The 25,329-nt window shown below is 32.6% G+C and overlaps 1 pseudogene; it reads right to left on the reverse strand.

The window, feature by feature from the left end:
• Nucleotides 1-15,284: 15,284 nt before the first annotated feature.
• LOC149577307 (transcription factor MYB57-like) lies at nt 15,285-16,617 on the reverse strand (annotated as a pseudogene).
• Nucleotides 16,618-25,329: the final 8,712 nt, after the last annotated feature.

Below are 25,329 nucleotides of genomic sequence, written 5' to 3' on the forward strand. Positions count from 1 at the left end.
AAACACTTATTGGATGTTCCTCTCAAATATCTAAGAATCCACTTGACAACATTCCAATGCTCAAATCCTTGATGAATCATATACCAGCTAACGACTCCCACTGCATGTGCAATATCTGGCCTAGTGCATACCATAGCATACATCAAGCTTCCTAAAGCTGAAGCATAGGGTACCTTGGACATCTTATCCTCCTCTTCCTATGTGTTGGGACACATTTCCTTAGTCAATTTTAAATGACTGGGTAAAGGTGTGCTGACAGCTTTAGCATTCTCCATAGAGAAACGTTGCAACACCTTCTCAACATAATCAGCTTGAGATAGTGTCAATGTTCTATTCTTCCTATCTCTGCAAATCTTCATACCAAGGATTTGTTTTGCTGCCCCCAAATCCTTCATAGAAAATGCATGTGCTAACTAGAATTTCAACCCCTTAATATGATCCATGTTAGACCCAGCTACAATCATATCATCAACATATAAACATAAAATAATATAGCTATCATCATCCAACCTCTTAAAATAAACACAGTAATCTGAATGACACCTGTTATATCCATGATCATGCATAAAACTGTCAAATTTTAGATACCATTGCCGAGGTTCTTGCTTCAAGCCATATAAACTTTTCTTCAATTTGCACACTAAGTTCTCCTTACCTTTGACTTCAAAACCCTGTGGCTGAGCCATATATATTTCTTCATCCAAATCACCATGAAGAAAGGCTATTTTAACATCCATATGCTCTAAATGCAAATCTTTAGTAGCCACAAGACTTAAAACAGTACAAATAGAAGTCATTTTAACAATAGGAGAAAATATCTCATCAAAATCAATTCCCTTTTTCTGTGCAAATCCTTTTACAACTATCCTAGCCTTAAATCTTTTCTTACCTCCTTTTTCTTCTTTCAACCTGTAAACCCACTTATTTTGTAAAGCCTTTTTACTTGCAGGCAACTTGCACAAATCCCATGTCTTATTTTTCAGCAAAGAGTCCATTTCATCTTTCATTGCAGACTCCCACTGAATCTTAGTATCCACCTACACAGCTTCATCATAACTTTTAGGTTCACCAGCATCAGTAAGTAAAATAGAATACAAAGAGGGAGAAAACCTTTGTGGATGTCTAATTTGCCTTGTTGACCGTCTAATATTCATTGGTGTGTGTGGTATTTGTTGTTGTAGTTGTTGCACATCATGAGGAATGGCTGGAACATCAGCTTTTGAAGTATCATCCAACACTACATAATCATCTTCTTTCTTCTCATGTTGCTGCAATAGATCTTTGTACAACACTTTCTCATTGAATATGACATCTTGACTTCTAACAATTTTAAGATTTTCAAAATCCCAAAGCCTATAACCAAATTCATTAATGTCATATCCAACAAAGACATATTTCTTTGATTTAGCTTCTAGCTTAGTTCTATTTTCAGAGTCTATATGAGCAAAAGCTTCACAACCGAAGATCTTGAGAAAAGAATAACTCACCTTCTTACCAGTCCATGATTCCTCTAGAATACCATAGCCCAAAGGAGTAGAGGGACCTCTATTAATCAAATATATTGCAGTATTAATAGCCTCTGCCCACATGTGTAAGGGCAACCTAGCATGCAACCTCATGTTCCTGGCACGCTCCATTATAGCCCTGTTCATGCGTTCAGCCACTCCATTTTCCTGTGGAGTCCTCGGAATAGTTTTTTGTCTAAGAATACCATTAGTGGAGCAATAATCTTCAAATTCATAACTGCAATACTCACCACCATTATCAGATCTGAGACATTTTAATTTCTTACCAGTCTCATTTTCAACCAAGCATTTCCATTTCTTCAAAGTTTGAAATACATCAGATTTTTGTCTAAGGAAATAAAAACATACTTTTATAGTTGCATCATCAATAAATGTAACATAATAATGAGAGACACTAAGGGAAGATACCTGAGCTGGTCCCCATACATCTATATGCACAAGCTCTAATTTCTCCTTTTGTTTTCCTTCCCAATCTTTACAAAACTCACTCTCTTTTGTTTTCCATACACACAACTTTCATAGAAATCCATATTCACACATTTCAAACTTGGTAAAACTTTCTTTGAATGAAGTACTTTCATACCTTTCTCACTCATGTGCCCAAGTCTATTGTGCCACAGCGCTGTATCAGAATCTATAGCAATTATTTGTTCTTCCTGCTCAACTGCAGCAATTGTTCCTAAACATTCATTTTTCTCTGAAACAATCAAAGTAGAAGGAACAATATGACCTGTACAAAGATATAAGGTGCCTACTTTCACACCTTTTTCTACTACAAGGGAACCTTTTGAAACCTTCCAATTTTTATCATTAAAAGTAACTACACAACCCTCATCACTGAGTTGCCCTACTGAAATTAAATTCCTACTTTGTTTTGGAACATGTCTTACCTCATGTAGTAGCCAATGATTCCCATTCTACAACTTAATCTTAATATTTTCCTTTCCAACAATATGATAGGGTTCATTATCCTCCAAATAAACAAGCCCAAAATCCCCTTGGACATAATCAATGAAATAACCTCTATGAGGTGTAGCATGAAATGAAGCACCAGAATCTAAAACCCATGAATCATCAACACTCTCTAAAGACAAAAGCAAAGCATCCTCTTTGGATTTGTTACTTGCCACATTTTCCTCCTTGTCTCCATCTTATTTAGCTCCTTCATTTTTCTTTCGATTCCAGCAATCTTTCTTTTTGTGCCCTGGTTTCCCACAGTACCAGCAATCATTTGGTCCTCTTGATTGAGACCTCCTCCCCTTTGACTTTCCTCTTGATTTTTCATGATTTCTAGAGTTACTTCCTCTTTCAGTCATTCTACCCCTGCTTTGTGCATTCAAAGCACTTCCTGATGTAGATCCACCTGAGGATTTTCTATGAGTTTCCTCACTTAAAATAACACCAATCACATCATCATATTTTAGGGTACTAGATCCAAGAACAGAATTACTCACAACCATTACCAAGCCATTCCTGCTTTCAGGTAAAGAACACAAAATCAAGAGAGCCCTAATTTCTTCATCAAAATTGATACCCACAGAAGATAATTGACTAGTAATAGTATTAAACTCATTTAAATGATCTGCAATAGATCCATTTTCTACCATTTTCATATCAAATAAATGCTTCATGAGAAATACCTTGTTTGAAGCGGAGGGCTTTTCATACAATGTCGCTAGGGTTTTCATCAAATCTTTTGTCATCTTTGCTTTTGTAATATTAAATGCCACTGATGGTGCCAAGCATAACCGAATGCTTCCAAGTGCCTTTTTGTCCAAAAGATCCCATTCAGCCTTTGACATAGTTGCTTGATTCTTGGCTTTGCCTTCCAACGGCTTCCATAAATCATTCTGATATAGATAGTCTTCCATTTGCATCTTCCACAACTGGAAGTTCTTCCCATTAAACCTATCAACCCTCAGCTTACCCTCATTTGCCATTGCTCCCACTCAATTGTGAGACTTTCCTGCAGAGGATAATTGAAAGACAACATCGCTCTGATACCACTTGTTAGGATAAACCACAGATAGAAATAAAAAAACTACATGCAAATATAACTAATAACAAAAAATAATAGATCACATAGAAATGAACAGAAGGCACCAAGATTTAACGTGGTTCACCCAATCCCTAGGCTACGTCCACCAAATAGCAAGTCCGATCTTATTACAGTCCAGTGATTACAACCTGATTACAATCCGTAATCCCTTGTAGCTCAATACTGCCGCAAGAACCAATTTCACATCACAACATATTAAAAAATACCCAACCCTAAGCCCTTTTATACAAGTATTAAACCACTTTAGGGTTATAACATGTCGGCCATATGTCGGCCATAATATGTCAGCTACCATGTCGGCCACGGCCCAAAAAACATTTTCGAGGCGATGCCCCGAACCCCACTATTTATGATGTATGTACAGTACTTTCCTGATCAGTCACCACAATCTAACACAAGAGGACATAATTTCATCTCTTAACACATTTGTTTGGAGGCATAGAAGGAACACTAAACATTATCAAAATGCTAGCCAAATATTAGAGGAAGAAGAAAGAAGAGCTGAAGCTTTTGAAAGAGCTATTCAAAGGAGAAATATCTGGAGAGCAGAAAGACAATTAAGATAGTAAGCTTAGAGTTAAAACACGTGTAGCATCCTAGAACAATTTAGGTTCCTCAGAAGTACCTAGGAACAGGGTGGGCAAGATTCCACCTTTGATAAACTAACAGAGCTCAGTTTCCCTATCTTAGAAGTTCCAAAGTGGAATAGTGAAGGTAAAAGTTAGAGTAGACCTCCTTCCCCTGGTAGAAATGAAGACGTTAATACTTTGCACTCCACTTGTGAGGTATTAGCACTTAATTGAGTTACTGCACCTCCAGTTGTTAACTTTCTGTCATATACTGCTAGAACAATCATGGCTGCTCCATGGGCCATGTGAACAGGGCCGTTAGCACTAAATGCTTATCATCCACTCCCAGCTAGTTCATGGAAGAATTTCCCTAAATTCTTAGGTGATGGGAAGGTCACTACAGACGAGCACATTAAAGCTTTCTTTGCAGCTACCCATATATTAGGGGTGGGACATGAAGATGTTGTTGTAAGGTTGTTTGTAGAAACCCTTACAGATAGTGCAGCAAACTAGGTTTATCATTTAGCTGATGGTTCAATAATTGATTGGAACATGATGAGAACTAAATTTGAAGCCAGATTCAAAACTGCAGAAGATGAACATGACTTGCTAACACAGTTGACTTCAATTAAAAAGCAACCAACTATGAGCATGAGGGATTTTGTTGCCAATTTCAATAAGATTAATAGCAGAATTCCTACTGCTAATAGACCCACACCTGTCAATCTAGAAACTTTCTTTATTAGTGCTATGCCTCCAAATATCAATTATGATCTAAGAAGAGAATGCCCAACTGATCTAGCTGACGCATAGAAGAAAGCTATTGAATGTGAAGATGACTTTTATTCTATAGGAAAATGGAAAAGAGAACTTCAAACTAAAGGGAGTTCTAGTAATACCACATCATCAGAAGAGATGATTCAGAAGTTGTCCAATGAGCTAGTAGTGATGAAAAAGAAATTACCTGGATTCAATAACTCTTATCAATAGAATTATCAAAACTCACCAAGAAGAAGCAATGAAAGTAGATTTCCGCAGCTTACAAGTTCACAACCTAGGTTACAAATTGAAGCAGCACTAAAAAAAGGAAATATGTGCATCTTTCATCTGACCACAGATCATGATAGTAAGAATTGTCCAAAGATTGTTTGTATGATGCAATTGCTATCTACTAATGAATTAAATATTGCAGTTCTGTGTTCAGAACCTTATTCTTGTTCAAATGGAAGCTCTAGAAATTTATTTTTAGAATATGAATCAGATTCCAAATCAAAGGGTGAATGCTATGCAACTATTGATGGGACTTCATAAACAATGCTTACCCATGGGCAAAGGATGAAGAATCAAGCTCCTACTCATATTCCTAGAAATGACTCCATCCCTTCTATGAGTAAAGTACATAATGATCAAGAAACCTCCACTTCACAGATGAGTAAGGACAAGACATCTTTTGATTTCATTCAATTTTGTGAAGAGTCAAAAGTTCAAATTTCTACTATTGATTATTTAAAGTCACATCCTTCTGAGTTAAAGAGATTAGTGGGTAGATGTAAAAGAGGTACCTTAGACTTGAGTCATAATGTGACTATTGAAATTGAAGATGAAACTTTAACATTTGGCTTGTTTAATCAAGAAAATTCTACTATTTTAGCAACCTTCCCTAGATAGAAGCCTGAACCTTTTTATATTTCATTGTATATCAATGGATGTAAACTCAACAATTTCATAATAGATTTAGGTGCATCAGATAATGTTATGCCATATTATGTAGCCAAAGCCTTGGGACTAAATCTTACTAAAGTGCATGGGAGATGTTACTCTATGGATGCCAAACAAGTCCCTTTACTTGGATAGATCAAAGATGCTCAAGTAGCCTTAGCTTTACATCCAGAAAAGAAACTCCTACTGACTATCCTAGTAGTTGATATTCTAGAAAGCTATAGACTTCTATTAAGTAGAAGTTTTTGTCAAGACTTGTGAGGAGAAATAAAACTAGATTGGTCTCAAGCAGTGATACCTATTGGGAATAAGAAGGTCAAATTAGAACCCTTAGGAGAAAGAAAAGTTCACAGTTTTGAAGTCAGATGATCCTAAAGTTCAAATTCTTTATCAAGAACTGGAATTCAGTAACTATATGTTGTTTATAGGAGAAGAAATGAATGAACAAATAGATGAAAATCTAGGTGGTAAAATTCCAAATGAAAAAAAAGATGTGACAGGTATATGGACACTCGAATTTGATGGGAGTTGTGCTTCCTTAGGCTCTGGAGCTTGTGTAGTATTGATATCTCCAGAAGGAGAAGTTGAGCCCTTAGCCTTCAAATTAGAATTTGGTAACACAAACAATATAGCAGAATACGAAGCTTTAATATTGGGGATAGTTACTACAAAAGAAAAGGGGATAAAAATCTTGAAGGCACAAGGCGATGCAGAGCTTATTGTGAGACAAATCAAAGGACAATACTCAGTGAAGAATCATAATCTGAAGAATTACAGAAACAAGGTGTGGGATGAGATAGAAGGTTTAGATGCTTTCTCCATTAAAGTTGTGCCAACAGAAATGAATACAAAGGCTGACTCACTTGCAGTCTCTGCCTCATTGTTACTCCCACATCTAGATTTCAAGGATAAGAAATATCAAATTGAAATTATATATTGATCTATTGTCCTAGATAATATAGAATCCTGGCAAGTTTTTAATGATGATAAGAGTTTGCATCTGTTTCTTGAGAATGATAAATCTAGCGTTGAACCTAAGTCTCATGAGGATAATGAACATAACAAAAGTGGTAAGGTCCAACTGAAAAGAAATATTATTCACCAATATTTTGTAGCTCTAGAAAAGTTATTTAATAGACATGATGCTTATGTTAAGCTGAAAAGAGAAGAAGAAGGACCTACCATAGGTGAATGTGAAGGATTGAACATCGAAGATGTCCATGGTCCCAAAATGATTAATATTGGAAAATGTTGTACTCCCGAAGAGAGAGAAACTACAAAGAAATTATTTGAAGAATATAGAGATGTCTTTTCCTGGAGCTATGAAGATCTGAAGAGCTATAAAGGAGGAGAGGTGAAACATTGGATTCCTCTCAAAATAGATGCAGTACCTTTTCGACAAAAGCAAAGAAACTATAATCCGAAGGTTGCAGATGCCATTTTCTGAGAAGTTGATAAAATGTTAAAAGCAAGGATCATTTATCCTATCCATCACTCTACCTAGATAGCCAAAATAGTACCTATCAGGAAGAAGAATGAAGAGATAAGGATTTGTGTAGATTTTTGTAATTTGAATCAAGCATCTCTCAAAGGTAATTTTTCTCTCCTGAACATGGACCATTTGTTACAAATAGTTGCTGGATCTGAGATGATGTCTATGCTTGATGGATTTTTAGGTTATAACCAGGTCGAAGTAGAAAAGAAAAATCAACATAAAATAGCATTTACAGCTCCTTATGGTACATTCACATATCACAGGATGCCTTTTAGACTGATCAATGTTGGGGCTACGTTCCAAAGATGTATGAGTGAGATCTTCACTGAAATGAAAGATCAAATAATAGTCATATACCTAGATGATCTCACTATGTTCTCAAAGAAAAGGAAAGACCATATGGAAGATCTGAGAAGAGTGTTACAAAGATGCAGAGAGCATGGGATTTCTCTCAATCCAAAGAAGTCAGTTTTTTGTGTAACTGAAGGAAAGCTACTTGGACATATAGTTTCACAAGAAGGCATTAAAATTGATCTTGACAGAGAAGAGGCTATCTAGAGATTGAGCCTTCCTATAAACAAAGCAGGAGTTAAATCTTTGTTTGGCCAGGTGAATTTCCTTAGAAGGTTTGTTCCCAATTTTACAGAAATCACTAAGCATATAGTAGATATGATGAAGAGAAATTCGAATTTCAAATGGAATGAAGAGGGAAAGTGAGCTTTTCAAGATATAAAAATTTCTATTGCTAATGCCCCTATGCTATGCCATCCAAATTACAAGCAGGACTTTATTATTTATTGTTATGCTTCAAAACATACATTATCAGCTATTCTTGTGCAAGAGAATGATGAAGGAATACAAGCTCCCATTGCTTTCATGAGTGTACCTTTGAAGAATCACGAGTTAAATTATTCATAGATTGAAAAACACACTTTTGCAGTGGTTAAAGCCCTTAAAAAATTTTGTTTTTATATCCTACATTCACATTCAATAGTCTTTTTCCTAGATGTACCAGTAAAGAGTGTATTGACGTAGAAGGATATCAGTTGTAATGCTAGAGGAGCATGGGTGGAAAAAATACAAGAATATGATATAGAGATTAAACCTACCAAGCTGATAAGAGGAAATTCTCTATGCAGAGCAATTGCAAAAAATAAAACCACTGGAGAATTAGAAGAATCAGATGAGAAGCAATTGGTGCTCGTAGTAGGTCTCTATGATTCATGGTTTGAAAACATTTCTTACTTTTTAACATATGGTGAATGTTGAAAAGGTTTGAATGCAAAACAAAGAACAGACCTTAAATTGAAAATGGCCAAGTATGTGATTTGGGATGGTAAGCTTTTCAAAAAGGCTATTGATGGTACATTCGTGAGGTGCGTAGATAAATCATAGCAAGAAAAGCTATTGAAAGCATTTCATGATGAGACCTATGGAGGACACTTCTCTTCCTTAGTTATAGCTTTCAAAATACTAAGGAAATGCTATTACTAGCTTGGGATGTTCAAAGATGCATATGCATGGGTAGCGAAATGTGAAAAGTGTAAAATGTTCTCTAGATGCCCTTAGTTAGCCACACTACCACTAAGGCCTGTTATCATTGAAGGACCTTTTCAACAATGGGGCCTTGGATTTCATTGGTCTGATTACTCCTGCATCCACTGTTGTTCATCAATACATCATAACTACAACTGATTACTTCACTAAGTGGGTAGAAGCTAAACCCACAAAGAAGACTACTACAGAAGTAGTGCGCAAATTTATAAAGGAGAACATTCTGGTCAGGTTTGGTGTTCCTATCAAACTAGTGATGGATAATGCATCTTGTTTTTCATCAATTGAAATCACTAATTTTTGTTTTGAGTATGGGATTACTGTTGGTCATTCATCTGATTATTTTCCCCAAGGGAATGGCCAAGCGAAGTCTAGCAACAAAAACTTGATTAATATCATTAAGAATTTGGTCTCAGATAATTAGAAAACCTGGCACAAGAAAATCCATGAGGCACTTTGGGAAGATAGAGTAACACCTAAGAGGGCAATTGGAATATCTCCTTTTGAGCTAGTTTATGGAACTGAAGCTAATCTACCTTTACCATTGGAATTGGCCACAAGCAAACTCAGAATAGTAATTGAAGATGATGTCTATAAGGATGGTCTAGAAAAGAGAATCTTGTATCTGAATAAACTAGAAGAAGAAAGGATAGAAATTTTTTATCATATCACACAACATCAAATGTGAGTAAAAGAAATTTTTGACAAGAAAACAAGACCTCAAAAATTTATGGTGGGAGATATGGTGCTACTCTAGGACAAAAGAAAGGCTCCAAAAGGAATGCATAAGAAGTTTGATACTCTATGGAAAGGTCCTTTCAAAATTCAACAGGCATTTGAGAATAATTCTTTCAAATTGGTGTATGAAGAGGGTGAAGCACTACCCCTAACCTATAATGGTCAGGATCTCAAGCTTTACCAAGTTACAAATTGAAAATAGGTAACCCCTGTAATGTACCATAGTTAAACCTAGTGTTGTGTGTCTTGGTTAGCTTTTCGTTTTCTGGTGTCTTTTCCTTGTTTTCTTGTTTTGCTTAGTTTTTGTTGTGTTGCCACCTTTTTTTGTATTTTCTTCTATGAAACAAGAGATTCTGAGTCCCTTTGCTTGGGCATACTCTACCCAAGTCTCCAGTTAGAGCCAACTATTGCCCCACTTTTCACCATATAACAATTTTGCAAAGTGGAGAATAAACTAATATCATGTTTTGTCAAAATTGGGTCAATAGGTATGTCCTCTTTAGGTGTTGAGTTTCTTCATTAGGTTTTCATCTCATCCCTTCTCCCATGTCACATATAGCCTAGGTGGATATTTCTAGATTATCAGGGTAGTTTAGAACCATACTCAATGGAGATTCTCAATTTATGCTATATCATTTGACTTTCTTGAAGCTCATTTGATCTGAAGATGGAGAAAATTGAATTGGCAAAAAACCAAGTTCTGGCTTCTCCTCAGCGGGTTTTCACACCCTGAAGGAGAATTTTTGCAAAGACTGGCAAATGTTATTTGTAAGCTTTACTGAAGTAAAGTGAATGATGTTATGGAAGGATCATCCAAATGATGTCATGATTTCACAGCGAGAATCATTTTAAAGTCAGAAAAATGACCAAAATAGTGATTGGTAGAAAATCTGGAAAGAACTTCTCCATGGTGGGTTTCCGAAGTTAGAAGTCAATTTTTTGCAAAGGCTTTTATAAAATGGTAAAATGACATGGTAGGTCCCACTCTTCATTGAAAAAGCTACTTTTATGTTTTTCGAAGGCTTTATATAAAAGGGGTTAAGGCAAAGAAATAAAAGAAAGATAGAAGTAGAAATTCAGAAATCATCTTCTCCATTGCGGGTTTTCTACCCTCAAAGGTCATTTTCTACATTTGGGGAAAAATCATCCCTGCAAGCATGGTAAGTTTGTGAATTGATTGTGGATTTTTTTGGGTGAGGAAATGGAAGCATATCAGTGAATTCATAGGGCTTTTGCAAGTAGAATTGAGTTAAGCGAATTTTGCCCTAGGAAGTACTCCGTTCTTGTTTTTTTGAAAGATGGGTGAAAACAGAAAGTAAACTACTAATTAATGAAAATTACCATTGAGCCAACAGAAACATGGAAAAGACAAGGATAAATCTGTTAGAACCTTTATACTCACCAATCCAATGGATTCACCCTTGAATTTGTTCGTGTGGCACGGTTTATGAAATCCAATGGGAAAATTTAGGGTTATGCTATAAAGAGGGATGTAACAGATTTCCAAACTACCATTTTACTATTATACTATTGTATTGGATAGTGCCTACAGTAATTTTCAATGTTACAGAGTTTGCTTCTTATATCATTTGCGATGTTTTTTGAAATTTTGTTATCATACATTAAACAAGATGGCAACAAGATTCATGGGTTTTGCTAGATTGGGTGGAATTAAGTCGGCGTGGTCGACTATCATGGATACTTCACTCCATTTCTACAATATGCAAGATTTTCAAAGGAGATTAAGAGTAGAGCCAATTCATCACATAATGGACAAACTTTGGGGAAGTGGATTAGTGGAAGCAGCCAAGTTTCCTATGGCAGTACAAGCCCCAGAGTTAATTTTGGAATGTATCAATCACTACAACCCGGATACAAACCAGATTCTATTGCCCAACCAAACGATGTTGATTTCAATTGATCGCCAAATAGTAGTGAATTGTTTGTGAATTCCAGAATGGGAGGAGTTCTCTGATTTAACGATGGGAGGAGCTATGTTCGAATTCTCTCTAAACAAGATGGTATGGAGGAAGGAGATCATGTAGTCTTGGTTTTAAAGGCTAAGGGGAGCTAAGAGTAAAGTCCCTAAAACTCCTTTTGGGACAGACCTCAAACCAAAAATTGTTGACATTTTGGTTCTGTTGCATCGACTCAAAGGTGAGGTAGAAGCCTTTAATTTTGTAGAATAGTATTTCTTTTTGGTGCAAGTTATTTGCTCAGACACATAGTATATCGATTGGGTGTATGAGGTTAGTGAGCATCTTTCTAGAGCTCTTAGTGCAGCTAAGTTTTATAATTCATTTTATTTGTCCTCTTTCTTGATATACATGTTGGCTTCTCTTCAATTGTGACCGAGACTTCCTAGAATTGAGAATTTTCTTGATAATGTAAAAAGTTACGAGTTTTATCCATGCTTGCAATTAGAGAATAGTTATGCAGAATATATCCGAGTAAATGATGCATTCACCATGGGGATTTGTAGAGAGCTCCAAGGGTGTCCAGAGCAAAGATTTAGTCCAGAAGCAATGGTAGCCATCAGCCAATTTGGTAGTTATTTCATTTAGTTCTCATCATTTTCTTATTTGCATCTTGTAGCATTTGATGGATTTCCACTAAAGTTGCCCAAGTATCGAAATGATATGATCGTGCTCGTGGAGATCGTGAGGCAAGAAATCCTAGTGAATGTGTTGAGTGCCAGCCTAAAGAAGTTCTCATGGAACCCTTGTCTCATCCCCTCATCATAGCCCTACTCCATCTATAAGTGCTCCTGTTCTAAAGCCTGCTAGTTCTCCTATTCAAATAGTAGAGATTGGAGGTGATAAAAGTAGTAGTAGACAATCCACTAAGTCTAATGAAGTTGCGAAGAAAACTCAAGAAGAAGAGAAAGCTCTAGGTTCATCTTAGCTTCTTTCTTGAGATCTGAAGAATCTCTTTTGTGTAACTACATTGGCAATGACTCCAGTAAAGAAGAAAATGTTTAGCATTGAATCACTTGGAACAACCTCCAAAGTGATTAGTACAGATTCTTGGATCAAGGATACTTTGGAGAAGAAAAGGAAAAGAAAAGATGAAAGTGTTTCCTAAAAGGATGTTGTATCTCAAGCGGTGCACTCAGGATCTACCATAGTGAAAGATAAAAAATAGAAGACCTTGTCAATATTGGGACAATATCCAGAAATAGGGCACTTAACTATGGAGGTAGCAAAACCAAACAAGGTAGGGAGAATTGAAGATATGATGCCAGAGGACTTCACTCTGCATTCAATTGATCTTGGAGAGGCTAGACATGATACAAAAGTAGGCCTATGGAAATCAGGTAATGAGGTGATAGAAGAACAACTGGAGAACCTCAAGTTGTCAAAGATCAAAGTGAAAGCTGAAATAGAAGAGTTAAGAAGGTTTATTAGGCAATTAGTTGTTCCATTGGTGACTATCACCGATATGCCTGCTACTGAAAATCCTTCAACAGAAGAGGTACAAACTTTCATATCGCAGCTCCAAAAAGATAGGCATTTTGGTCAAGTTGGAAAGGAATGGATTGAGAAACTCAATGAAGATGGAGTTTCCCTAATCAACCAAATTGAAAATATTATCCTCCGACTAGAAACTGAAAAGGATAATATTACATCTAACAGTAAGATCTTGGCTGGAGAAAGGGTGAGGTGTATAGATTGCATTTCTCTCCTGGAGATGGTTATTTAGATGAAAGCAAAGGATGTAGTTGAAGCAAAGATTCTAAAGAAAGGAAATGAACCCTTGAATGAATGGCTCTAGAGTATTCAATTCAAGATGGAAATGATTGAGGAAGCTGAGAAGGGACTCAGAGAAATAGGGGATAAAGCAAAGAGGACCCAAGAGAGAGCATTTGAGCTCATGTGAGGATTGCACACTGAGTCACAAACTAGTGGGCAAAGGAAATCCTTTATTAATGTAGAAGTGATGAAAAATAATTTCTCTACATATTTGAGTAATATGTCTGGGATAGCTTCAAGCAGCCAAAACAGAGTGACAAAACTACAAACACTTGGCAGATGCGTGCATGTGGCCGCTAAAGAAATGACAAGTCAGCTGAATGAAGTAAAAGAACTAGCTCTAGAACATTCAAAATTTCTTTTGAGATTCACCAACGTACAAGCATCCAATCATGAAGAATTGATTGCCATCATGGTGGTTGCTAAAACATATAGGACGAAAACTAAAAAGGGGACGAAGTCCAAGTGATTTAGATTACCGCCTTTTTCATTTTCTATTGTAAATTTTGAAATCTTTGTTAATGTTTTGATATGATAAATTGGCATCTTGTCATTTGTCATCTAGAGAAGATGAACCGATTAATATTCCTATTGTAACGATCATCTCTCAAATCCTATATGTATGAAATTCAATGATTAATCAAAGTTCAGAAATTTTTTTGTGTGAAGTACTATTTTTTGCAAAGCCAATTGAATGGTAGTTTATTTCAATCGTTTTCTACTCCAGTACGTGTTATGATTAGTTAGTATTTCCTTTCTGTTTTAAAGAGAACTAAGGAAGAACAGAGTTTCATTTCCCCTGTTTTCCATAATACAAATGAATGTAATAAGTATTGTTATAATTCATTTGGTGAAAGGATTCTGTTAGTTTTTCTTGATTTATTAGTCTTAGTTTAGATTTGTATTTTAACTTAATCTAGTCTTATGTGAATAGATTTATGTATTCATAAGAGGTGTGGATATGTGAATCTGTTTCAATATTTTGAAGTCTTTCTTGCCCGAATTAAGTTCTAGTTAGGCTTAATTTGGTTTGCCTCTTCTGCTCTCGGGTTAAGAGCATACCCCAAATTAGATAGTAGGAACAAACATAATTCTTTGAATATCATTCATATAGGGAGCTGTACCTACTAGTTCAGAGAAGAGCCAATAATCATAAAATGACTTTTCAACTGTTGTGAATAGATATTGTTCATAATCTGGGCATTTAGAATCATATTTCACAAAAGATAAAAAGAACAAATTTGTTTACCAACAAAGTTTTAGGGTTATTTTTGGATTTTCTAGTTGTAGCCAAATGCTCCCAGCTTTTGTAATAGTTTCAATCAATGTGGAATACGAAGCAAGTAGGAACACCTGAATCCATTGCTCTTTATTCATTGTGAAGCTTATTTTTTAATATTTAAAGCCTTGGGTTCTCTGGTTTTGATGGTGGTAATATTTAGGTTGGAAGTTTGTGACTTGGTTTGGTCTTTATTTGAGTTTTTAACTTTATAGTTATTGCCGACCTCCACTCTGTAGTGGCTACCGACTTCACTTGGTACTGTCTTCTACCGAGCTCCACCCTCTAGTGGCTAACAAGTTCACTCAGCGTTCACACTACCGAGCTCACTCAGCATCCATTGTTGCCCAGTTGTCCTTCATCTACCGAGTTCACTTCGTACACTCCTACCACTTGATTTATTAAGTTGCCAAGTAAATATGGCACTGGGCAATAGTTTTTTTCGACCATTTTTTAAGGTTTTGTGAAATTAATTTTAAGATTGATAATATATATTTCTCACATGGCAAATGAAAGTTATGCAAGGAATACCCTACTTCGGAGTTATACAAGTCTTCGGAGAAGTTGTAAGCTGAATCACTTGAATATTCTCCCTACTCCAAAATTGCCCTAAATTCAACAACATTTTGGGCTTCATATTCAATACTCTTCCTTGTAGTAGCAGCATTTAAGGATTCACATTGATCAAAATCATTATTCTTATAAGGAATTGTATTTGCTTGAAATGAATTAATTTTGATATGTTCTTTGCTGATCTCAGCGGTTTTCCATATTAATCTTTTGCAAAGCCCTCCTTGTAGATCAATTGGAGGTTCAAATGAAGTTGGCATTAAACTCTTAGAGTGGACTTCAATTTTATTCTTCAAATGGGTTTTCCAATAATTCTTGATTCCATTGTTTGTCCTGCCTAGTAAGCTTTCTGATATCTGAGACCACCTCAAAAGCATACATACAAAACGTTCATTCACTGTGTATATTATCAGAGGGAAAAAAAAAAAGAAATGAAATAAAATAAATTATTTTGAAGATTAGTAGGGAATTAAGAGCGTCAATTCAAACCAATTATTGTTCATTGTTAATTTAATCTTGCAAGTATTAATGTTAAGTAATTAAAAAAATTAGTAAAAGTCTATTGATAAATATATCATGTAGAAATAGACACTTTTTTTTACATAATTCTAGTGAGAATTTTGGAAAGACAATTGAAACATATGCTTATTATTATTACAAAAAATTGAATGATTATAGGTTATTTATGCTCAAGTATATTGACAATTTTTAAGGTGGTTCTCGAGTACCATTCTTTGAACAGGTATGTTTTGGAGTATTTTTAAGCAAGTATCTGCCTTTATGTTTAGGTAACTAAATTTAGATCTTTTAAATGTCATATAAGAGATTCCTAGTTTTTATAGTTATTATCCGTAAGTTAAAATAACAGCTATAAACAACTAGATTAATATTCAACTAAAGAACTAATAATATGCTTCCCTTTTACCTGTTTCCCAAACAAGCATGGAGATCAACAATCAAACATTCTTCCTCCAGTCATGTTGGTGTGATGGAATTAGGACTAAGATAGTTCTTCCATCTCAGCCTGCAGCTCCTACCACTTCTTTTAAGTCCTGTTTTGTTTCCAATTAAAATAGATATCTTCTTTTTCATGTGGATATCTTAGCTGGCCGCTTAAACATCATGCACTAAGACTTGATTTTAGATTAAAAATACTAAATAATAAAAACTAACCCCTTTTCAACTGATATGTTTTAAAGTTTGTATAAACCAAATACCTGATGCTTTGGCTAAAACATCCCAACGCCCTTCACCATTGAAGATGATATAAGAAATAAGTCGAATGTCCTCCTCAAAAGTCCAGCCCCCTTTCTTTCTTCCACGTTTCTTTGAGCTGCCAGCACTTCTATCCGCCATTATATTTGATTCTCTGAATGCCACACCTAACTCAAATTAGAACAACTATTACTATTCACAAATAATGTAATATAGCGTCCTATTACTTCTTTCAACATGCATATCCTCTTAAAATTGACTTACTAAAACTATAACAACGATTTTATCTGATTCTTTGAGTCGTTGTATAATAACGTATATATAGAGAGATCAACCAGCTATTTTGGACCAAGAGCTTTTGAATGATTATTTTAAAACTAATATCAGCCTCTAGACACGTTTTGTTTCCATTTATAGTTTTATCTTTCTGAGCAATTGAATTTCTAGGGTTCGTTATATCCACATAATTCACGAGGTAGATAAAGCAAACGGTACAAATTAGAAGAAAATGACAAACAGATTGTTTAGAACAATAGACAATTTGGATATGGAACACATAGCATTAAAATAATAGGGCGACATTAAAGGAGGCGTTGTAGCAGATAATAGGCTGAATGTTAGTGCGTTTTAATGTTTCTGACAATGCCTTTATTTGGTGTTTCTGCCACCAATGGTTTTTCTAACTTAAATCGTGCTACAAATAGTGGTTGGAGCTTTCTGCTTCCAAGTCGGATGAAACCCACGTTCATTTATTTAACTCATCAAACCAAAATTATTATCATTTGTTCATGTTGCTGATATCATTGCTGCCATCACCTTCTTTAAATTATCGCCTCTAGATATGTTGACTCCTCTTTCTTTATCATTATTTTGCCATGTGCATCATATATTTATAAGTCTTTACCAGTTAATGTACGAATTATTGGCTTCTTGGTCTTTAGTACACAATTTATTGGATTTCTTTTTGTTTAATTTAAATGATTAAAGCTCTGTATCTCTTTTCTAATGTCTTATAGATTTGTGATGGACTATTATCCACTCAATTCACTCTTAAAGAAGGATTTGTGAGCTAATCATTCTCACTAATCAAAAAAATCTTTTAAAAGTTTTTAATTATTCTATTTTTAACTAATTTTATAACTATATAGTTTATTATTGATACAAATCAATGATTAGAATAAATATACTAGAAGTTGTAAGTATTAATTGTTTTTATCTATTTTCAAATACTTGACACACTTGATGAAATTTTGTAAACTAACATGTTTGTATTTATTTAGACATAAAGGGTGTGCATTTAATTTATAAACTTAAATTGATATGTTGAAATGTTTAAGAGTATAGAAAAGAAAAACCCACATTCAATCCTCCTTCAAGATAATATTATATATCTGTGCTTCCATCTTATTAATCTTTGTATATAGTGGACGATCATTGTTACTGTTGTTGAATTCATTATTAATCAATTTTAAATGTATGTTTATATACCATATTTTTGGTGTCTTCAAAAGTTCATAAATTTTCTTGTTTACCCGATATTCCTCATTGGCATATTGAGTTAGATCATAATGTGATTGGTGTTGCACACACATAGACACACACACACATATAAAACAAATATCAAGAAGGCCAATTTCAAATCTATTTGTGGACCTTATAACTATTTTGAGCTTCATTTTCTACTATCAGTTGTCTTTGCCACTCCATCTAGTTTTATTTCATAGCCTCTAGGAATTCATTCAAGAGCCTATTCTCCTCCTTTTATTATGTCATTTCCTTGTCTAACTTTTCATTAGTTACCATGGATGTCTCACCCATTAATTATGCTGAAAGTCGTTCTATATAATGGTAGCACAAATGACCAACACGGGAATATGCCAAGATTCCTTGTCAATAAAAAAGAAAAGGGAGAAATTACAAACTTCTAAATTATAAAATTAAAAAATATTACTGGAATAATAGATGGCCAAAATAATAGGAAACTAAATGGATGCCCAAAATAATTTCAATATGATTTTTTTTTTATGTTAAATATAATTTTGCATGCACATTCATGCTTATTTGTTGTGGACAGTGGGGAAATTTGAAACAAATTTGTAAAATGTGAAGAGACGTATATAGGGGGATATGAGGAGCAAGTTATAAAACAAACGCTCCTCATTTCATTTTCATTTTATGTTATTTTTAGGAAGGAAGAGGTGGAAATTATTGAAGGATTAGATTGGAGTTTTTGAATAGGAGTAGATTGAAATTTTGTAGTAATTTTTTTCAGGTGAGATTTCTATTTTATATTTATATTTTCATTTATATGTAGATGTAGATGTAGATTGAGGTTTAAAATTAGTTATAATATTCTACTTTGATTTAAATTTAAATTTTATTTAGTTTCATTTAGATTTAGAATTTTATTCAAAAAAATTAGGTTTGCATGTAATAGTTTAGTCTTCCATTTTTTATTTAGGTTTAGATTTTATTTCAAAATCTATTTGATTTATATATTTTATAATACTTTTCATTTGCATATTTTAAAAGTGCATGTTTCAAATTAGTTTTAAATTTGCATGTTTCATATTAGTTTTAGATTTGCATATTTTAAAATAGTTTTGTTTTGCATGTTTTAGATTTGAATGCTTCATGATAGTTTTACATTTGCATGTTTCAAAGTATTTATACTTTCATGTTTCAAAATATAATTTTATCATTAATGTGGATGAGAATGCTACCATATCATTGCAATTTATATTTTAATAAAGTTAATAATTTATTTAAAGTAGCTGAATCATATATTTAGTATATATTTTATCATTATTAAATTATAAAATAAAAAAATATTGTCAAAATAATAGCTAGCCAAAATAATATGAAGCCAAATGGATGCCAAAATAATAGGGGCCGAGAAAAAGGGGCCAAAAAATAGGACCCAAAAAATAAGGCCAAAAAAATGAGACCCAAAAAAATAGAACTCCAAAAAAAAGAGTTGAAATAATTTTGTTAAATTTTTAAATATAAAACATTTTCTTTTTGTTAAATATATATTTGCATCCACATTTATGCTTATTCTTTGTGAGGAGTGGAGAAATTTGAAACAAATTCATGGAATGTCAAAAGACATCTATTGGGGGATATGAGGACTCTCTCATAGGTTATAAAAAAAAATGCTCCTTATTTCTTTTTCATTTTGTGTTTTTATAGGGAGGAAGAGGTAGAGATTATTAGAGCAGATTAGAGTTTTTGAAGAGGAGTAGATTAAAATTTTGGAGTAATTTTTTGCATGTGAGATTTTTATTTTTATTTTTATTTTCATTTAGTTTTGCATTTAGATTTAGATTTAGTTATTTATTTGGATTTAAATGTACATTTAGTTTTAAAATTAGTTATAATATTACCTTTTGATTTAGATTTTAATTTCAATAATTTTCATAAACTTTAGCCTTGCATGTTTGATTTAGATTTAGAATTCAAATTGATTCAAAATCTATTTGATTTAGATATTTGATAATATATTTTATTTACAAATGTTTAATTGGCATGTTTCAATTTAGTTTTACATTTGCATTTTTCATATTAGTTTTAGATTTTCATATTTAATAATGTTTTTTGCATGTTTTAGATTTGTATGTTTCACTATAGTTTTATATTTGCATGTTTCAAAATATTTATATTTTTCTTGTTTCTTAATCAAATTTTATCATTAATGTGGATGGCAAGGTCACCTTATCAATGAAATTTTTATTTTATTAAAGTTGATGATTAATTTAAAATAAATGAATCATATATTTAATTTATATTTTTTCATTATTTGATTAGATCATGTATGTGTTTTATTTAAATATTTTTCATAGTATATATAGATATTTATTAATGTTTATGTTTGTAATGTTTTAAAAGTGGAAGGAATTGTCACCATATTTCAAACAGTACAATCTAACTATTTCATTTGAAATAGTTTTGATTTTTATTTATGTTATTTTGAAAATTATTCATTTGAAAGAATTTATTTTATTTATTAATACTTTTTTATTTTGATTATTTCTATATGTTGATGTTTGTTTATAAGTTTGCAAGTTACTATTTGAGTTATGGATGCCTCGAATAGAAAATCAAACATTATTTGATACTAGCCTGATTGCTTCAATGACCTCAAATGATTTCTTTGAGACTAAGTTTGAAAAATGCCTATAAATGCCTACAAATATTAGTTTTAGATTTGCATATTTCAAAATAGTTTTGGTTTGAATGTTTTAGATTTGAATGTTTCATAATAGTTTGACATTTACATGTTTAAAAGTATTTATATTTTCATGTTTCAAAGTATAATTCTATCATTAATGTGGATGACAATGCCACCATATCAATACAATTTGTATTTTATTAAAGTTAATGATTTATTTAAAGTAGATGAATCATATATTTAGTATATATTTTTTTATTATAATTTTTTTTAAAAAAATCTCAAAATAATAACTGGCCAAAATTATATGAAGCCAAATGGATGTCAAAATAATAGGGTCCAAAAAAAGGGGCAAAAAAAGAAGACCCAGAAATAGGGCCAAAAAATAGGACCTGAAAAGATAAGATCAAAAAAATAGAACCCAAAAAAAAGGGCTGAAATAATTTCATTAATTTTTTTAATATAAAACATTTTCTTTTTGTTAAATGTATATTTTTTTTTATGGAGAGTTCATACAAGTGAGGCACGAAACCTACGAGCTACCAACTAGTGAAGGCCGCCACATAAACTTTTTAGGAACCCGATACAGGCCCACTCGTGCCTGAAACCTCTTTGGCTTAGAGCCAAGGACTAAGGGGCATCCACATCGTCAAAATCACCTAGGGCATGATCTCAGCCTCATCCCTTATGATGCTAGAGCTTTGCACTCAACAAGACTTGATCCTCGGTGGAGTCTTTGTGAGCCATGCAACTTTACTAGTAGACCACGGGGCCATTGACACATGCACATTCATGCTTTTTTCTGTGGGGAGTGGAGGAATTTGAAACAAATTTGTAGAATATGAAAAGACATCTATTGGGGGATATGAGGAGTCTCTCATAGGTTATAAAATAAATGCTCCTCATTTCATTTTCATTTTGTGTTTTTACAAAGAGGAAGAGGTGGAGATTATTGGAGCATATTAGAGTTTTTTAAGAAGACTAGATTAAGGTTTTGAAGTAATTTTTTGCATTTGAGATTTCTATTTTTTATTTTTTATTTAGTTTTGTAGTTAGATTTAGATTTAGTTATATATTCTGATTTAAATGAAGATTTAGTTACATATTTAGATTTAAAGGAAGATTTAGTTTCAAAATTAGTTCTAATATTCTCCTTTGATATAGATTTCAATTTCAATAAGTTTCATATACTTTAGCCTTGCAAATTTAAAATTGAACAAAATGATTGAAAATCTATTTGATTTAGATATTTGATAATACATTTCATTTGCACATTTTTTAAGTGCATTCTTCAATTTAGTTTTACATTTGCATGTTTCATACTAGTTTTAGATTTGCATATTGTAAAATGCTTTTGGTTTGCATATTTTAGATTTGTATGTTTCATAATAGTTTTATATTTGCATGTTTCAAAATATTTACATTTCTCATATTTGATAATTAAATTTTTTCATTGATGTGGATGGAAAGGTCACCTTATCGATAAAATTTATATTTTATTAAATTTAGTGATTAATTTTTTTTTAAAAATTATATATTTAGTTTATATATTTTCATTATTTAATTAGATTATGTATGTGTTTTATTTAAATATTTTTCATAGTATATATAGATTTTTATTAATATTTATGTTTTTAATGTTTGAAAAGTTGAAGGCGATGCCATCATAGTTCAAACATTACAATCTAACTATTTCATTTGAAATAGTTTTGATTTTTATTTATGTTATTTTGAACATTATTCATTTGAAAGAATTAATGGTAACTATTAATATTTTTTCTTTCTTTTTTTCTATATTTTGATTTTTGTTTATAAGTTTGAAGGTTACTATTTGAGTTATGGATGCCTCTTATAGAGAATAAAACATTATTTGATACTAGTCTAACTACTTCAATGACCTCAAATGATTTCTTTGAGACTGAGTTTGACAAATTCTTACAAATAATTAAAGAGACATGCACAACTATATTTAAAGTTGTGGAAAACACAATATTTACAATTGGCCATGTTGAGGAAATGGAAGTAATGCTTATGAAAGATGCATAAAAATTCTTGTATGACACATCTACAATACTAGATAGGTTTCACTCAATGATGAAATAATTTTTTTAACAATCATTGTTGAAATAAAGGTTGCAAAAGAATCCTAATTATTGAAGAATGTTACATGTATTTACACCATTGAGATATTTTTTTGTATATAGTTCATTCTTGTCTCTAATCTTAGAATTTTACTTCTAATTAGTTTTATTGGCAGTTTTGTTTCCCCATTCTTCTATATAACTTTCATGAAGAAGAGAACAAGAAAAGATAAATTTATTCTTGTACAAAACATTTCTTCATTGGATGTGGCTACTAAATATGTTAATTAAGAAAGAAAATCATAAGTATAAATAGATGTCCTTACTAATAGGCATACTTATTGATTGCAACTCTTAATCATTGAATAAATAGCATTTACATTATTAAAAATTCAACACTATATGATGTTCTCACATCATCAAGGAGAAATAATTTCCATAAAATTGATTCTTATATATTATATCATATTTTTTACATCATCCAAATAGTTGTGTTGAGACTTATAATTTCTTTTTTCATGAATTAAAAATTTTCCACTATTTGAGTCATTTGTATAAAATATATCCCAGATTTGACAATAGTTGTACTCAAAATACTCTAACACTACACCTAAATCTCATACTTACCTTAACCATGTCCCTTATTTTAGTGTAACATTTAACCACACATGCTTTTAGCAAAGAGAGAGATATTAGAGATAAGGAAAGAGATAGTCATATGATGATGTATCTAGAGAGAGAGAGAGAGAGGTGTATCTAGAGAGTAGGGAGAGAGAGAAGGAGAGGGGGAGATTAGGGGTGTATCTAGAGAGCATAGATGGAGAGAGAGAGATTAGGAGGTGTATCTAGAGAGTAGGGTGAGAGAGATTAGAGAGAGGGACTAGGTGGTGTATGTAGAGACTAGAGAGAGAGAGAGGGAGAGAGAGAGAGAGATTAATTATATTATTAAAAAGGTTTATAACTTGTATCACAATAGCACTAATCTTGGGCACTATAATAGGACTAATCCACATAAAAAATTATCCTAACATTTATCCTAACATTAGGGTAAAGTGTAATAATAGCACTAACATTAGCTATAACATGATTAGTAACCCAAAAATAACCTTAACCACAATAATAACATAAACCCTAACTCTAACTATAATTCTAACTCTTAAACTAACTCTAACTATAACTATAGCTATACCTATAACTACAACCCTAATCCTAATTCTAACCCTAACCTTAAGCCTAACCCTAATCCTAACTCTAACTCTAACTCTAATTCTACCCCTACCCCTAACCTTAACCATATATAACCCTAACTCGAATCCTAATCCTAATTCTAACCCTAACCCTAATTCTATCCCTAACCCTAACCCTTACTATAATTCTTAACATAACTCTAATTCTAACTCTAACACTAATTCTAACCCTAAACCTAACCCTAATTTTAACCCATATTCTAACTCTAACCCTAACTCCAACTCCAACTCTATCTCTAACCCTAGCCTTAACCCTACCCCTAATTCTAATCCTAGCTAGGTAAAAGTACAAAGTTGTGTCACCTTTTTGGCTGACTTACCAAAATGATTGAATTTGAGTATTTTTATCTAAAAACCAATTTTGGTCAAACATATGATCTAGATAAATTCATTGTAGCTAAGTTATATATGGTTTCACACTTTTCCAATTGGAAATGCCAATTAAATAGATGTTTTATACTTATTTGTATCTAATTACTAAAGAAATCAAATTCTTTTAGTAATGTAGCATTTCAATAATTGTTACTAATTTTTATGATATTACTTTAATAACACATAAACACCATTTTATAGAGCTCAAAGTCATGAATATTCCCATATAGATTTATAGTGTTTTAATTAGATATAGTAGATTTTAATTAATAAATTCTATGAGCACATATTTTAACACTCGAAAAGATAACAATTTTGAGAAAGAAAAAAATATTAGGTCATATTAAAAAAATTAAAAATTATATGGCATTCTAGAGGTGAGAATCCTCTTCTAGAATGTATAAATTTTCTTTCGGTCATAATAGATTTGTTTTGAAAAATGTGGTGGGAGATGAAAACTATTGATTCTTCATGAGTTCAAACTTGAATCATTCTCAAAGAGAAAATATAGGTCTAAAGACAATTTTTAGTTTTGATGGTTCTAGCTATATGTGTTATCTATAACATAGTCTGAAATCAAAGGGAAATAAGTTTATTTCCATACAGTTTTGTGGTGGGAACTAGACCCTTAATTTTCATCATTTTTCAGCAACTAAAAATTTATCTATAAAATTAGGAAAATATATCAATTCTTAATCTAAATAATTATTACAAATTAGAATCATAAACTTTATCCATTTCTACACATTTCATTAATTTACTTCATTTTCAAATTCAATATAATAATGCTAGTTTTATGTCATTGAATGTGAACTATCATACTTTTGTTAGCCTTTTCCTTTACAAAAGGGTGACACAATTTTTTTATTTTACCCAACTCCAACTCTAACTCTAACCCTAACCATAACTATAACTCTAACTCCAACTCTCATTATAACCCTAACCGTAACCCTCACCCTTATTCGAACCCTAACACTATATA

This window comes from Cupressus sempervirens, chromosome 1 (assembly GCF_028749045.1).
Source record: "Cupressus sempervirens isolate cs-2001-9-10 chromosome 1, ASM2874904v1, whole genome shotgun sequence".
Classification (NCBI taxonomy): Eukaryota; Viridiplantae; Streptophyta; class Pinopsida; order Cupressales; family Cupressaceae; genus Cupressus; species Cupressus sempervirens.